Consider the following 17,692-nt stretch of genomic DNA (forward strand, 5'->3'; position numbering starts at 1 on the left):
ATGGCTTTGGTGTGCATAAATTTAATAATATCTTTTTTTTAAGGAGTAGATTGTATAGTTTAGAGTAGTTTGTGCTTAACTGAAATGTCATTGTTTAAAACCTCATAATTAAATGAGAAATTGGAACATGACAATCTGCTTTTGCTTATTGAAGTAGTACCATGAATTTTTATAAGGGTACTTAAAGAATGTTCATTTTTTTCTGAACAAGTCAAAGTGCAGATGAATTCTTAAATATCAATTAAAAATAATTAAAAGTTCACACACATATATAAAGATTCAGATATCACAGTTATTATCAACTTAAAAATAATGATTGTAAAACTTTGTGTACCTTATTTTACTGAAAGGTTAAGTTTTAGGATTTTTTTTCCTCCTTTAAGGAGTATTATATACTTATCCTTCCATGCCCTGCAGGGTTAGGGGTACAGTGCCCCAATGATCAGGAAAATCCATGAAAAAATTTTGACCCTCTCTTCATAACCAGAGAAGAAGTCTGAATTTTTTCTTTTAATTTCATGGGATGTTTATAGTACCTAATTTAAAAATTTGTGTTGATATTATATAATACCATACATATATTTTATGCATTTCTGAATTTCTAAACTTTTCCTGTATTGTCAGCTGGTCATTGCGTGTCATCTGTGGCTTCTGTGAAACTCCCAAAACATTCCCATTCAATTTCTTTTAAAATTTTTAAAAATTAAAAAAAAAATTTTCCTCCCTTTGCTTTGTTATGCCGATCTGTGATATGTCAAATGCTCCACAGAGAAAGTTGTGATGTGGAAGGGAAAACTATAATTTTCTAAAATGTCCTAAAATATTGTAGTAACTAATGGTGTAGGGGATAGACCACTCAGCTTGCAATCTGGAAGAAATGAATTCAAATTCTGCTTGTGAGACTTAATAGCTTTATGAACCTGGGCAAATTACTCCCCTTTTCTGGGTCTGATTCCCTCATCTATAAAATCAGAGATTTGGACTTCATGGCCCCTAAAGTCCCTTACGTCTTTAAATCTATGATCCTTGGAGTACCAGGGGGGAATACACACCTTCTTTTTCCATCTAGTCCATGTATTTTATTGTAATATTCCAAACTTTTTTTTAAATCAATAATTATTTGCATTTACTTAAAAATGTATTGAACTCTTAAAATGTTTTGTAATTTTTTTCATTCCCCCCCCCATTTTAAAGCTATCTTATTTAACCAGGATTTCTAAGGACTTAAAATAATATGGAAAAAATGAATCAATCCACAGATAATGTTAAGATAAAATACCTCACTCTTTCCTCCTTTCGTTCTCTCAGAAAAATAATGGGATGGTTTTTTGAGCATGGTTATATTTTCTATTGACTTTTCTCAGAATAGAACTTTCCAAGGGTAAAAATGGTTGCCCCCAAGGAAATATGTTGGAGCAGCCTTCTATTTGACAGAAATATGACTTTTATATTTCCATTAAAACAAAACGCTTACTTTAAATGAGTACCAGAAAGAGTGTCCGTTCCAGGCAGGTATATCGGATGTGCCTGTTTGTACTACTTAGTGCTGGCAGCTTAGATGCTTTATCAACCTTAACACAGTGCTTTGGCTAGGTATTATTCATGGTTCTTTTAGAGAGGCTCAGAAAGCTGCTTCAGGATCACAAATATATATGCTTTTAGTGTTTCATTACGTAAGAAGGTTGATTTGCTGTTGGTTTTACTTAGGGTTAAGTTTGTAATTGTCATATACATAGTGAGTTTCAAAGGTTCAGACATTGCTATTTTTAACTCATGGACAATGTGTGCATAGTTTGACTTGGTTAGAAAAAAGTACACATGAAAACCGTGTGAACTATTTGCATAGAGAGCTGGCAGTTTTAATGGTTCCCGTGAACAGGTTTGTATATTAGACCCTTGGTCAACAACATCTATTGAGCACTTACAGGGGGAGATAAAAATCAGTATTTTCAAGGATGGAAAATGTATTTGTACATTCATAATTTTTTTTCAGCTAAAGCCCTTCTTGTAAAATGAGAAGAGAAACCAAAATCTATTTAAAGAGAGTTTGAATTTAACCACCAGTCAGCCGGCGAGTAGTTTGAGAGAGATGGAAGAAATATAAGATGGAATCTTTATTCTTAAGAAACCATAACCTGGTAGAGTCACTGAAGCTTTCAACTCAACAAAACATTGACAAATGATATAAGATATTTATAATTATATACTCTATTTTGTCCTGTGGGCTCTAAATTCAGTAGGAATTGAAAGGAAGGGAGATAGTTCCATGTAAGATTTGATGGATGTGGGTGTGTCCACACACACACACACACACACACACATGCGCACAAAATATAGTCTGTGGTATAAATTGAACTTGAATATAGTCTATAGTACAACTTGAACTTGAACTCAAATGACCTAGATAGGGAAAGAGCGTTCTAAGCAGTGGAGAAAGCATGAGGAAAAGTATGTAAGTAGGGAATTAGATTGAGAAAACATGCTAGGTCTAACTGAATAGAAGACCTTGGAAGCTAAATGGAGGAAATTTTACCTGATGAAGGGAGACACTGGGTAGTCCTTGGTAGATTCTTAAGCAAGTTGTTACATGATCAAAAAATTTTTTTTAAGTAAAAATATACCTGACATCAGTAGACATGATGAATTAGTCTGGCAGAAATATGCAGAGGTTAGAGTCAAGGGCTCAACAGAGAAAGTACGTGAATATAATTATATAATTTGGGGAGTCAAGGAGGGAGGGAGAGAGAGAGAATGATAGCTTAAGGGTATGACTGGGTAAGGGAAGGACAGGTTGAGAGAAATGATTTATGAAGCAACATCTTGGAGGATGGTGAAGGGATAGAATCTAAGGTCTAAGGGGAAAGAAGGAAACTTAGCCGGAAAGAGGGCTGCCTCTTCCTCTCAGTCTTAAGAGAAGGAGAAGTCCAGACACTAATAGGTTCAGAGAAGTGTGTGTGTGTGTATGTATGTGCATACATACATACACACACACACATACATATTTTTATACCTATATGTGTGCATATATAGGCATATATGTATGTGTACCCACACACAGGTGAATATGTGCATGTGTGTATATATTGTATGTGTGTATATATGCACACATATTGTTTTGTTTCCTTAAGTAAATTCATAGGGGGCATGGACTATTTTCTGAGATTGCAGAATAATATTTCTTTGCATTCCCTATAATCCTGGGGAATACAAAGAAATATTGTTCTGTGATGGGTGCTGGGAATTTAGTAGGTACTCAGCATAAAGGAGAAGAAACATTTTTTGTACATTCTACTTGGAGAGCTCCAATAGCCCATGACTCCAGTGGATGTATTCTTACTTCTGTGACATTTCCTTCCTTGGAGAGCAGTCAGGATAAATTCTTTTGGGGAAGTTAAAGGAAGTGGAAGACAAGCAAGCTGTACTTTGTTCACTTGGCCAGGACTCTTTTCCAGGAAAGATGTGTGTTGATCTGTTAGAAGGAAGAATGATTTTGCTCAATATTATTTTGTATGTTGTTTTCATTCTTAGTTCCAAGTCTCATAGCTAAGTGGCACAGTGGGTAGAGTGCTGGGCTTAGAATAGGAAGACCTCAGTTTAAATCTCATGGCAGATACTGCTAGCTGTGGGACACCTGGGTAAATCATGCAACCTCTGCCTCAGTTTCCTCAACTGCAAAATCGGGTTACTAATATCACCTACCTCACAGAGTTATTGTGAAGATTCAGTAAAATAACATTTCTAAAAACCGCTTAGCACAGTGCTGATCACATAGTAGTTGCTATAAAATACTTTTTCTCTCCCCTTCCCAGTTTGCAGAGACTGTTGAAGTGTGGGTATTTATCATTCCCAGAAAAATATGAAGCTATTATTGGTGCTAAGTAAATGAAAGCCACTACAAGGCAGCATGTTGTATCTTTTTATTTTGATGAATCTGTATACATATCTCTCCAAAAGCCCCTCTGTGATGCCTTACTAGGGGTATGCCAATGGAATACAAGTTCTACCGTCTTTGGAAATGCATTGAGTATCAGTGAGTAACTTAGCATGTCTGTTTTTTGAGGGCCACTTCAGGTAAGTATGGAGAAGCAGATCACTACTATGGAAGTTCCAGTTAGCTAATTAGTCGTGAATTCTTTGTCCTTGGAAACCTGTAGAACTGCATCTTCACAGTAAAATTAAAAAACAAAAAACTAGCTCTGTTTGGTAGACAAATTACCAAGAAATTTTAATCATAAAAAAGACTGTAATAATGGTATTCCAGATTTGTAGATTTATTCACCAAATTATTAAACCAGATTTAAGATGAAACTAATAATTAAAGTATTAGTAATGTTATTAATACCATTTTCATTGTTTACTGACTAATGAACATTTGAAAACTGTTTTGAGTTTTCATTGGACATTTAACAATAGAATTAGGATACATTTTTTCTTGAGTTTTATCTAAAAACTGACTCCAGAATGCACTTCTGAACACTATGGCCACCCGCTTTCTAACTCGACTTCAGACAGAACAGGTTTTAGTTTTCTAAGCCATGATTTGAGCCTCTCCCATTGTGTTCCCTCTACTGAAGACAGAAGCTGAGAATGATAGATGGACAGATGCAAAAAAAGAGGAAATTTCCTGGGGATGTGACATTATGTGATGAAGACAGTGTGGGCAACCCAGAGAAGAACACAAAGCAAAAGGCGGAAGGAGGAAAATGGGAAATCTCAAATTTTGATTGATTCTGGTTCCTATGACCAATTATTTTCCTTATTTTGTAAAAGTGGGTTAGCTTTCTCATGACTTCAGTGTAGCTGTACGTATGATTTGTATTGTGGATGAAACCTGCTTTTCTTCTTTTGGTATACCTGAGTGAGTGAGTGAGTGTGTGTGTGTGTGTGTGTGTATGTGTGTTTAAAAGAAAAGCATTATAAAAGTCTCCAGGACTCTTTTCCTATTTCTACTGCCCAGAAACTTCCCCACTGTGTGATTTCACACTTAAGTGGCAAAGCTTCCTGTTGCTAACTGATGGGCGGCCTGGTTTTCTTTGGTGGGGATTCTCACAGGAAAGGACCTGTAAAGCTGCATTAGATTTTCAGACTTTGGCATACAGCCTTTTAATAAGATAGAAGGTATATTATTTCATAATCATAGAATATTAGAGTTGGAAGGGACTCTGAAAAGTCAGCATACCCACTCACTCAAGTCAGTGAATCCTTTTTCAAAGCAGGGACTCCTACCTTGGAAGGGGGCCTCTGCTTTAGAATAAATCTGTAGCATTGATCTGCTAGTGACTACTGTCTGTGGCCTCTTTCCATTCAAAATACCAAATGTTACAAAATACTAAACCTTAACCCGAAAATGAACAAAAGTTATATATAATCTTGTACTCTTTCAGGTTTCAGAAACGATTGACTTTTGTTACCTTGATTTAAAGTATGATGATTTGAGGAGCTATTGGCTTCAGAAGTGAAATAGAGAACCGATTGCTTTCTATTCTTGGTTCTTGGTCAGTAAGAGAACATGTAACTAAAATAGGGTGAGAGTTTTCTCCTTCCTATCTCCTTTTTTTTCACTACTCAAAATAGCTTCCCTTTCTCTTTCTTTTTCACAAATATATTTTAGTAATTGGAGGGTGCTGAGCTCTTTCAAAAGTATTTTCCTTTTATATGTCTGGGAGTACAAAGGATTTTTTTTCATTAAATAAAAATAGATGATTAACAAGTAATTATTTTTTAATGATGAATACCATACACTCTTTTGTAAACATTCTGATAACTAGGATGAGAAAGAATCTGACAGAATGACTGGCAATCATCAGTAAAGTCAAATTTTTGTTTTAGGGATCCTAACAACTTACCTGCTAGATTGCCACAAACTTAGTAGCTTAAATCATTTACTGAAGTAGTATTTGCATATTTTCTAAATAAAGTTTTTAGGCCTGTTAGGGAAGGGACTCTAGAGGTATGATTGTCTGGCAGTAATCAAGCCCTAGGAAATTTAGATGCATGTAACATGTACCCAGCCTCATCATAAAGCAATATCATCAGTCATTTGATTGTCTCTTGAGATCTGGCTAATGAATTTTCTTTGTCTTATTGTCAGTTGAAACAATTTACATTATACTGTATTTGGATTGACTGTGCTTCTGCTTATGGAAAAGTAGCTTCTTACAGGCCTGAAATTATTGGGCATTTTGGGTACTTAATCAATGTTTATAAATAATCATTTTGATTATGCTGGAGAGACCTAGGATAATGAACAGTGCTAAAACGGCTGCTCTATCTTGACTTCATTTTGATTAAAGAAAAATCTGAGAAAAGGACATTACACTTTAATTTCACAAGTATTCACAATCAATTAATACAACAATTCAAGGTCCTTTATTATGACCTTATAATAGAATAGTAATGTGGGGCTCCAAAGAATCTGGGACCTCCATCTGAGTAGATTAATAACTGAGTTTTCTCTTGTCAGAAAATAGATCTAGTAGGGAAGGAGTGACATTAAAGGCACTTCCTTTTGTCACCCTCAGGTTTTTTTTAGAAGTATGGTTTAATCTTGCTCCTGTGTTAAATTGCTTTCAACTTCTTTTTAAGTATCACAGCCAAATGAAAGGATTTATTTTCCTCCTTGTATTTTAAAACTTTACTGTCATGCAAGATAAGCAACTGACAGGTGATAGAGATGTTTTCCCCCTCTTACTTTGTTTGTTTGATTTTACTCATGCCTTTTTAGGTATCTTAAATCCAAAAAACAAAACAAAACAAGTTGGGTTGCCTTAAAATCTATTTAATATAAATGTTTTCAAGAAAAGGTTGGTCATAGTGAGCATCTTTTCAAAGTGAATAGGATTGATTTTTCCTCCCTTTACTGTAGCATGGATGCGGATTTCTCTTTGCCCAATTGACATTTCTAAGTTCAGCAGATTAGGAAGCATCCCGGTAATATTGCTTTGTTGAAGTTGAGAGGACAACAAAAGTGAAGTATTCTTTAGTAGAGGGTCAAATGTTTGGCTTATGAAATGGCTTAAATTATCAAGTATTAATTGGCTTTGGGCATCTTATTGAAATTCTTTAGAATGTCTTTTTTTTTTTTTCCCCCCTGAAATTCTTCTCAGTTCTGTTGTGGAGTGAGGAGCAGAACAGGACTGGGGAGGGAGAGTGGGAGTGGGTGGAGTTGGAACGTGGAACTCGGACTGGAAGTCCTGTGATAGAGGGGGGGCTTTCAGGGATCCCTGAGCCTTGCCAAAGAAGATCCCTCCCTAAACTGGCATTAGGGGAAGGTAAGAATAAGGAACTTTGATTAGTAAATAGCATCAGGTGGGTCTTAGTGGAGGTGAATTATATCATTTTGAGGGGAGGAGATAGAAATACAAAGCCTCAGAAATATAGAAGGAACCAGAGTTCCCGTTATCCATCCCTAAATGGGAATGACTTTTGTTCAAAAGGGACAAGCATGAGTTTGGTTCACCTGAGCTGGAAGCTGCCATTGTGTGTGTGTGTGTGTGTGTGTGTGTGTGTGAACATATATCTATGCATGATACATGTATATATCCATGTTTATGGAGACATATTCATATAAGTTATGACCAATTACATATTCAAGAAAATTATGCTGAATGTCTTTGTGGCTTTTGGGTTCTGAAATTACTGCTGCAATTGTTGGCGCTATTCATTCACAAAACATTTAATCACTTATAAGACAGTGTCCCCAAAAGACTGATGTTGGAACCGCATCCTAAGCATATGTAAATATTGTCATTTGGTTAGTTCTTATAGCTACAGTTTCACCAAAAGATCTGCTTTTAACTCTGAGTCTTTGCTTCACAAGTGACCAAGTAAATAATGAATACCATACATTCTTTTGTAAACGTTCTGATAACTAGGATGAGAAAAAAGCATCTGACAATCCTCAGTAAATCAAATTTCAAAGACTGACCTTTGTGCAAAATGAGACACCTTGTTTTTGATTACTGGTTATTGGACTGGGTTGATTTTCCAGCAAATCAAAGTTAAATCATACTTCATGGTCACTTTGTAGAGTTTCTTCTGATCATTTGGTTGCTTAGATACTATTTACTTTCTTTTTAAAGCTGTTTGTTGGCCCTGGTGCTCCCTTTTCTATATTCTAGTTCTGTCATCTTATACTAAAGGATGTTAGAATGAAAAGGTCAGATTTACTCAGAAGTAATATAGAGTGGTGGATTGGACATGAGACAAGAGTCAGAAGACTTAGGTTTGAATTCTGCCTCCGACGCTGTATTGTCAGAGGCAAGTCACTTAAATTTTCAGAACATCAGTTTCCTCATATGTGAAGTAAATAATTGTACTTGCTTTAACCACCTACAGAGTGGTCATGAGAATAACATTCATTCTAGTATCAAAGTGCTATCAAAATGGGAATTATGATTGAAGCAGATTTTAGTGTTGTCCCAATTCCATTTAGAATGTAAATGATCTCCACTTTATTGACCTCCATATTGAATTGGAGTTTGATGCCGTGCACTTCATGCATTCACTCAGAAAGAATTTTTTAAGTGCCTATTATTTACTGGACACTTTGCCAGGCACTGGAGATATACAGAGATAAAACAAAATAGTGTTTTCCTTCAGGGAACTTAGATTCTATTGGAAGCTTCTTGGTAGACTTGCTGATATGTTCATGCTTTCTGCTTCACTATTGGGCAGTCTGTGGGCTGCTTTATTGATACCAGAGAATGCAAGAACTACTCAGCATTATTTGTGGAAGGCTTAAGTAGTGCTTAGTGTTTCTTGAATGACCACTGGTGCATGAAATTCATTTACTTCTGGATGGTCCTGCAAAGTGATGATATGTTTGTATGTGGATTTTGGGAGAAGAGCTTATACATAACTATTCTAATTCTGAAAATATTTGTTAATTACCTTGGTTAGTCAATCATCAAGTCAGTAAGCATTTGTTAAGTGCTTACTATGTGCTGGGTACTTAGCTAAGCACAAAGGATACAGAAGCAAAAAAAGGCAAGAACAGTCACTGCTCTTAGAAAGCTTGTATTCTAATGGAGCAGACAGCACAGAAGCAAGCTGGTACCTAATAGAAGAGAACCTTGCAGGCATAGAGCCAGGAGATGGAGCGTCATGCAAGTTGGCCTCTGTTGTAGGGATGGAGAGGAGAGGAGAGAATAACATGTCAGAAGACTCGAAAGAGGGAGTGCAGGCCAGGTTATGAAGAGCGTTTACATCAGTCCCATGGAGAACTGAATGTGTAGTCTAGGACCAGCTTTCAGGGCTCATGTTCCCTTCAGCATGAAAGAGATTAGATTGAGTTCAATTGGACCTATTATGCAATTCTCCTTCACCCCCCCCCCCCAGCCTCTCAATAGGAAATGTGTCAGGAGGCCATCAAGTGAAACAAGTGGCCACTCCATCACTGAGTAGCCTTAGGATCTTAGTGAGCATCTTAGGGCTGACAAATCTCATGTTTACTCCGGGCATGCAAGGCTTATGTGAGTTTAGTTTAGAGTTTTGATAGCTTTCTTGTACATCTCCTTTCTCTGTCTATCATGTAGAGTTGTAGCCTGAAGCTGCCTTGTGATTGGGGTAGTATGTGTTAACATTTGGTGACCAGCTAGCCCGCAAGGCTTCTGAGTATCAATGGAGATCAAATGCCATGGGAGTCACCAACTATTTCTCCTGAAAATTGGAAAGGTTGTGGCAATATTTGAAATTCTGTGCCATCTCCCATGCCTTTCATGTTTTGTGGAAATGTCATGTTTCATTAAGTACATGCCTCATTCCTTCATCCCCACAGATTTCTCTTCTCTTGCCTGTAAATCTCAGGAGGTATGTTAGCCTAGGGAGAGCTCCTTTTTTTCCCCCTTGACTCTGACCACAGCATTAATTTCCTCCATAATGGGAGTGAGCATTGCTGTGTTTCAATTTTGTGGTTTCTTTTTACTCATGATGGACCTCATCCATAAGGTAAAGGAAGCATGTGGTCATAGAATTTTAGCCCTGTGATATTAAAGATTAAACACCATATGGTGATAGAGGAAAAGGCATATTAGTAAGAACTAGAGAACCAGAACTCAGTGCCTAACTCTGCTTAATCGTAACACGCTGGGCCAGTTTCTTAATCTGTATGTCTCATTCTTCTCTTCTGTGAATAGAGGAGAGCCAGCTTTAAGGTTTAATTCTGCTTTAAATCTGTGATCTAGCCCCTAAACTCTTTTGGGGGGATTTGGGGTACCATACTTGTGATTACATTGGCATAGAGATCTCCTCTACCAATTTAAGTAGATACCTATTCTGTGACTGACGGTGTTAGAATTGCCTGAGAGATGCAGAGATTTATTTAGTAACTTGCAGAGTCACCTAGGAAGTATGTGTCGAAAGCAGGATTTTTGACTCTCTTTCTGCTAGTCCATTCTTCCAACCTAGATCTTTTACAGATGACACTGAGACCTAGGTTGGTCAAGTGAGATGCTAAGGTCTCACACAACCTATTAGGAGCAGACCTAGGGTAAGAACTTAGGTCTCCTGAATCCCAAACCAAAGATCCTTCCACTGCACTCTAAATAATAAGCCAATACAATGTTGCTTCCATCTCCTGAGAATCTGCCATTCCTCAATTATATAGAATTGTATGTTCTCTAAGATTATCACCAAATTGATTATTGTTTCTACTTTAAAGCAAGTCTTTGAAATAGTTTCTTATCATGTTTCCATTCTCTCTGTTACATATTAAGCACCTACTGGATGTGAAGGTATTTATTTCAGGGAATATGACTATGGCAGGTAATGTTTCTTTCACATGAAGGCTTATAATAGAGAAGCTTAGAACCAAAGCCAGACTGGATTAATGGCCTCTTCAGCAAGGTTTTTTTTTTTTGGGGGGGGGGGGTGAGGATTGGAGGGAGGAGGGCCCTGGGAGGTGGTGGTGGTGTTTCTTTCCCAGCATGTCAAACCTCTTTAAGACGTGGCAGCAGGCCATGGGATTTCCCACACAAGAGAATGTCGTTTTATATTTGATACCCTAAAGATTCAGGAACTGTCGAGATTTCCTGACTGCTTGACACTTATATTTTAACATGCATGCTGTGACCACTGAGACATGAAAGCAGACGGAAAGAGGCATCAGCAGTCGGAGCTTATGGTTATTGTTACAGGGGTTAGTTGAATGAAAAGACCAAAAGGTTTAAATGTTATTTGTAGTTTAGATGGGGTATTTTCCTTGCTGAGGAAGTAGTTAAACTAGTGCATTTTATTTTATTTTTTTTAAGGACTAAGATTGTGAGAAAATTCTACAGATGGAGAAGAAGTTTCCAAGGTTAAGCTTTTATTCCTTTATGTAACTGCAGCAAGAGATGGCAAAGTGATATTGATCCAGTGTCTAGTTTGTGCTTTGGTATTTGATGTTAAATCTTTGATCCCAAGGGATTAGTAAATTAAAAGGATCCATTATGAGGAATGAGCTTTGTGATAACAAAATCTGATTTTCTAACATGAAAAGCCAAATGTGAACTGTTCTGTTTCTTTTATGCATGTGTATTAATTGTTTTGATTTATTAAGAGAAGTCTTATTATTCAAAGACCTGAGAGAAAAATGAAGTTAAAAAAATTAGATTATAGCCACTAATTGTTTGAGATCTTACTCTTCTCTTTGTATTTACATAATATAGGGGCAGCTAGGTGGTGCAGTGGATAGAGGACCTGAGTTCAAATCTCACCTCAGACACTTGACACTCACTAGCTGTGTGACCTTGCACAAGTCACTTAACCCCAATTGCCTCATCCTGGGTCATCTCCAGTCATCCCGATAAATATCAGGTCACTGGATTCAGATGGCTCTGGAAGAGAAGTGAGGCTGGTGACCTGCACAGCCCTCCTTCATTGAAAACAAAGTCAAGTGCAAGTCATGTCATTATTTCTCTGGTGGCGTGGTCTTCTTTGGCAATGAAGGATGAACACATATAACATAGAACCGAAAAGTGTTTTGTTTCTGGAGATCATAGGGGTGCATAGGCACCCCTCCCCATCAGTGAGGACATGTTACGTTCACTTTATACATGCATGTACACACATGTGTTTATATATGCACACACTCATATATGTTACAACTCACATACATATATATATATCAAATTAAGGTTAAAAAATGTCCTCTTAACAGCTTTATATGGTAAGGTAGTATAAGTTTTATTATCCTCATTTTACAGATGTCTCATTGACACAGTCTCAGGGAGGTGTAGCACTTAGCATGGTTCCTGACACATAGTAGGTGCTTAAAAAACCGTTGGTAAAGTGGTTAAGTGACTTAATCAGGATCACAGAAGTAGTAGGTAAGTATCAGAATTGGCATCTCATCCAAGTTTCTGCCAACTCTAATTATAATAGGCTTTTAAAAAGTCTACGTCATGGTTACCTAGAGTTTTAGAAACATCGTATTTAGACTTGAGAGTTTAGAAATGGCCTAATCTAATCCCACCATTTTACAGATAGAGAGATCTAGAGATGAAGTGACCTTCCCAAGGTCACAGTGGGAGTTAGTTGAAGAGCTGAGATTGGGTTTCTTAACTTCCTCTGGCTACACTGTATTTAGGTATTAAATAAAATAAAGATGGATTTAGTCTACAGCATTTGCATGTACAGGGTCCAGTTCATCACAATAAAACTTTTAGGAAACCCGATCTGTAAGCTTAGGGCTATAGATCCCTTTTGAAAGACATTGGTATCTATACACAGAAATAATTGCGTATTAATTATTAATTAAATTAATTTAAATAAAACTAATTTTTAATTAATTAAAACAGAATGTATTCTGCAAGATTTTAAGAAATGATATTCCTTGTATTAAGTGATTACATGATATAAGATTTTTAAGAAATAGCATCCCTACTGGTAAGTCAGTGATTTGGGTGTGGGGTTTTTTTTGCATATTTTGATACAGACCTGTAATTTATCGAAGGAACTTCCAGTGAATAAACTCTTGTTATTAATGTAGATCAGTACCTGCTCTGAAACTTGCAGGCTTAGTTACCCGAGTCACTGATAGGTGAAATAATTTGCCTGGGGTGTGTCGGAGATAGGAACTGAACCCTGATCTTTTTGACCCAGAGGCCAGCTTTCTAACACCTGTACCTTGCAGTTTCTGGGAGAAGTGGTAGCTGTGATAATACTGGTAATAAAAATAATAATGATAGCTAGACTTTATATAGTGCTTTAAGATTTTTAATTTGTTCTGATCAGGAACTCTGAGAGTCTTCCCCTCCCAGATAGATTCTTTTGTGAAGGCAAAGATGGCCAACTTTTGCCTCTGTTCTTACCTAGCCTCTAATTACTGAGAGGGTGTTGCCTGAGACTCAAGACATCACCCTCCTGATTTCATTGGTCCTCTTCTGGAATGAAGGACGAACAATAACCACACACACACACACACACACACACACACACACACACAACCTTATTTGATTCTCACAATGACTGTGTGTGAAAAGTTGCAATTATTATCTTCAACTTACAAATGAGGAAATTGAGGCACAGAGAGTTGTTTCAGTGACTTGCCAGGTTCATTTCCTACCAGGTCATTTTCCTGGACTTAACAATCTCTAGAAACTCATTCTGCAAGATAAAATTGACTCTTAAACTCATACCTTCACAACACTCTCTGCCTTGGGAGTGGGGACACTCTCTCCTCTTGGTTGGAGAGGGTGTGTGTATGGGGGAATGGTGGGGGTGGACATCTTGGAGTTCTTGATCTCCAGTTTGAAGGGGGGTACCCTGGCTACTTTCCTGAATGTCATGATCTTCAGAAACTCATCATTCTGCAAGGTGAAATCAATTCTGAAACTTTTGCTTCCTCTGATCATTTCCCACCTGGGCTGCAGGTCTTCATCACACCTCAGCACTGAGTAACTTCCTCTTGGCCCCCATGTTTTTCAACTTCTTTTTATGTGTTATCTGAATTTCTTGAGACCAGGGATTGCTTCATGCATTTCTTTGAATCCTTAGTGCTTATAAGGCGCAGTGCCTGGTACTTAGTAGGTGCTTAATAAATGTTAATTGTCTGACTGTTGACAGGGTTATAAAGCTAGTCACACTTGCTGTTTCCCCTTCTGTTCCTAACAGCCGTGAGTCTGTAATGAGTAGGTGTTATCACCTGGTGGAAAGAAACAGAAACTATAATCCAGACTTGCTTTCCTACCACCTGTATGCATACACTATTCTACTTTCAGTTTTCTTGTCCTTATATACTCACAGTTTGAGTTACATTATTTCCCTTGGACTCGTTCTCCTTAAACGTAAAATGAGAGGATCAGACTAGTTGACCCCTTTGCTTTCTGTGATCTTAGATAATTCAACATTAAGCAGTAGCTTTATTTTATATGTTTATATGCATATATATGCATGTGTATATGTATGTATGTGTGCACATATATGTAATCTGATAATAAATAATAATAAGTATCACAACTATGGTACATCTGTCTATGAAAAATGAAGCAATAGTAATTAATTGAAGTTAAACTTTTCAAGAATTAGTTTTATCACCCAGTAAAGGCTATGAAAAAATTTCAATGAGTTTATAGACCTATTTATTGTCTTCTAATTAAGCCACTTTTTTTCAGATACTAGTTTGATAAATCAAAAAAATTCTTTGTAAAATTTTTTGCCTTTGTTTAGTTAGCAGAAATTAATTTTATATTTTTCCTTGACAGTGAACAATATTTAATTTATTCTAGGAACTAGATAGGTTTTTTTTTTCAGTCTAACCTGAGAACCCATTCACCATTAATAACATTATTTCAATGGGGAAATGCTTTTTCAGCTATTTTAAAAAAATTAGAAATTAGACATTTTTAAAAAATTCAAACAGTGTTATACTTGGGAATATTACAGTCTGTATGCTTGCAGTCTATATGCTTCTAATTAATATTCAGATTATAACTCTAATGTAAGTTCCTTCAGGTCAGAAACCATGTCATTGATTTCTTCTGTAATACTCAGCATGTACTTTATATTTAATGAGGGTTCAGTAAATAATTGCTGAATTGAACCAAAACAACTCTTTCTAACTCTTCTTTCTCTGTCTTGAGGGAGAAAACTAACTACAGAAAGACACTGACAAGGTCAGTATGCTCCTTGAAATGAAAGTTAAGGTTTTTCTGTACTTAAAAAAAATTATTATATTCCAGCACTACAATGTTGAATCTATTTTGAGCCTATTTTTTTTTCTCTTGGGAATTCAGCTATGAAATTATAATAGAGGTCAATTGGAAAGCATAATTTAATATATAATATTTTGCTTTACATGAGACTCTTCAGTCATTTATCTAATATGTAACTATACTGAAGTCCTACTCCATGCCTCTTGATGATATGGAGGTGACCCTGGATTCTTGAAAGTTATACTGTAATACAGCAGTTCTGGGAGGTTCCACACATAGAGGAAAGGTTTTGTATATGAGCCAGGATTGTCTGTTACCTATGGGACATCCTGGCTAAGTTTGGAGAGAATCATCCTCAGAAGTCTGATCACCAAGTGTTGAAATTTGGTAGGGGAAGCCCTTTAGCAGCTCATGAAGATTAACTAAAGCATTGACAGGGTACCTCTCCTGATAATTTAACTGAATTATTTCAGAGATTCTTAATTTTAAGTGATATTAGAGTTTTATTTTTGTTTTTTTAGATTATTTCAACCTCTCTCTCAAACCAGAGAACTTGGACATTTATGGTTCCATCTTTATACGGGATAATAATCATCCTTACTTAAAGAGGGAAATGAAGAGCATGATGAAATCAGAACTCACTTTTTTCTGTTTCAAGTAACCCAAAACACCATAGAGTGCAATAATATCAAATAAGATCTGTACAAATTACAGTTCATGATGGATAGAGGCTGACATAGCCTGATATGCACCCCTAGATTTTGGGTGACTGAATTTCAGAGTATTTATAGCAAAGGAGAGAACCCTAAAGTTCTGTAGAGGAAACCATCTCATGAGGCATGAATTATATTCAAGGATGAAATTCTAATAATACAAGGTCAAATGATTAAAATGAGGAAGAAAGGGGACTGTTTAGAAAACAGTATGAATTCATCGGTAACTAAGTGAACAATTTAGTTTCTAAAAAGACCATTCAAGAATATAGAAGCAAGGGCAGGTAACTGAGGATAAATAAAAAGTAGTAGCATGATCTCATCATTCTAAGAATAGTGTTAAGAATGCTAAAAGCCAGAATGAACTAGGACCTGTGAAAAGTACTTCACCAAAAGGACATTTTGAGCTTAACTGGGGACAAAAGAATGATCAAAGAAAGGACAGAATAACTGTACAGATGATGGATGATGAGGAAGAGGCATATGTCAACTCCTCTTTTGCTTCTACTTTCTCTACCAAGGAAAATGATTCTAAGAATTCTGATTCTAAGAATCTGATTCTTATTCCCTGTGTGTTTGGACAAATTGCGTTGTTTCTCACAGCCTCAGTTTCCTCATATGTAAAATGAGGAAGAGATTCTACAAGATGTCTTAAATTCCCTTCCCATTTCTAATCTGTGGTCCTATGAACAAAAATGCCTGTCGGAGAATCACAACCCAAGAAATGTTAAGGTGAGAAGAGAGTACCTGCCTGTCTAAAAGGAATTCTGGCCACCAGACCTAGAAGGTGAGGCAAACTGAAATTCAGAATTTGCTTACACTAGCCCTTCCTTTGTGGTTATTATTTGTCCGTCCTTCTCAAAGAGGACCGTGACATCAGGGTGGTGATGCCATGACTTAGATTTAAGTGAGGGAGGGCTGTGCAAAGTCACCAGCCTCACTCTTTCCTCTAGAGCTGTCTGGGTCCAGTGGCAAGATAGAAGATCAGCATGACTGGAGATGGCCCCAGTGCAGTGGGAGACTTTGGCCTTTTTAATCTAACGTCTTTCCTAGGTCTCAGTTTGACTGAGATAATGCCCATTCAGTGATCAAGGCTAGGTAAGAAATGAGGCAAAAAATGGCCTCCTTTACCTAGTAAAAAAAAAAAAAATCAATCTGGGAAGGGAAGACCCTCTTGTTTTCTGGTCAAAACAGAAATAATTGCTATTTACACTCATTCAGAACCATCAGAGCCCAAACAGTGACCAAATGAGGTTTGGGCTGTGAGAGCCAGAGTGAATTTATTGTGAATACCATTGTCCTACCTCCTGTCTCTGATTCCTTTCCAACATGGGCTCTTTCCAGTCCTTTGAACATTCTTCCTGTTTCCTCATATTGGTATGTTGCACCATACTGGGATATGCATGAGCATATAGCGCTCGTGACGAGAAAAGTAGGGAGTTTGCTTGAATTGCAAGTACAGTTTGAGCCAACTATGTGACATGGTAACCAAAAAAAAGGTAATATGTTATTACTGGATATGATGGAGTCCAAAAGAAGGAAATGATGGTTCCACTGTCGTCTGCCAGTACAGTAGATTGATACGTCTTATTGATGAGTTTTCCAACTTCTCAAGGTTTTACAAGCTATGTTGAATCACTAAAAAAGGAATCATGATTCCAATTTGTGAGATGGTTTGTTGTCATTGAGTTATTTTAGTTGTGTTTGACTCTTCCTGACCCCGTTGGGGGTTTTCTTGGCAAAGATATTACAGTGGTTTTCCATTTTCTTCTGCTCATTTTACATATGAGGAAAGTGAGGCAGACATTATTAAGTATTGTCCAGAATTACACAGCTAGTAAGTGT

General features: G+C 36.8%; 1 protein-coding gene across 3 annotated transcripts in view; it reads left to right on the forward strand.

Annotated features, from left to right (window-relative positions):
• Nucleotides 1-17,692, forward strand: part of KLF12 (KLF transcription factor 12) — a 561,576-nt gene that overhangs the window by 132,979 nt on the left and 410,905 nt on the right. The gene's annotated exons all lie outside the window — the stretch shown is intronic.

This window comes from Notamacropus eugenii, chromosome 6 (genome assembly GCF_028372415.1).
Source record: "Notamacropus eugenii isolate mMacEug1 chromosome 6, mMacEug1.pri_v2, whole genome shotgun sequence".
In the NCBI taxonomy this organism is placed as follows: Eukaryota; Metazoa; Chordata; class Mammalia; order Diprotodontia; family Macropodidae; genus Notamacropus; species Notamacropus eugenii.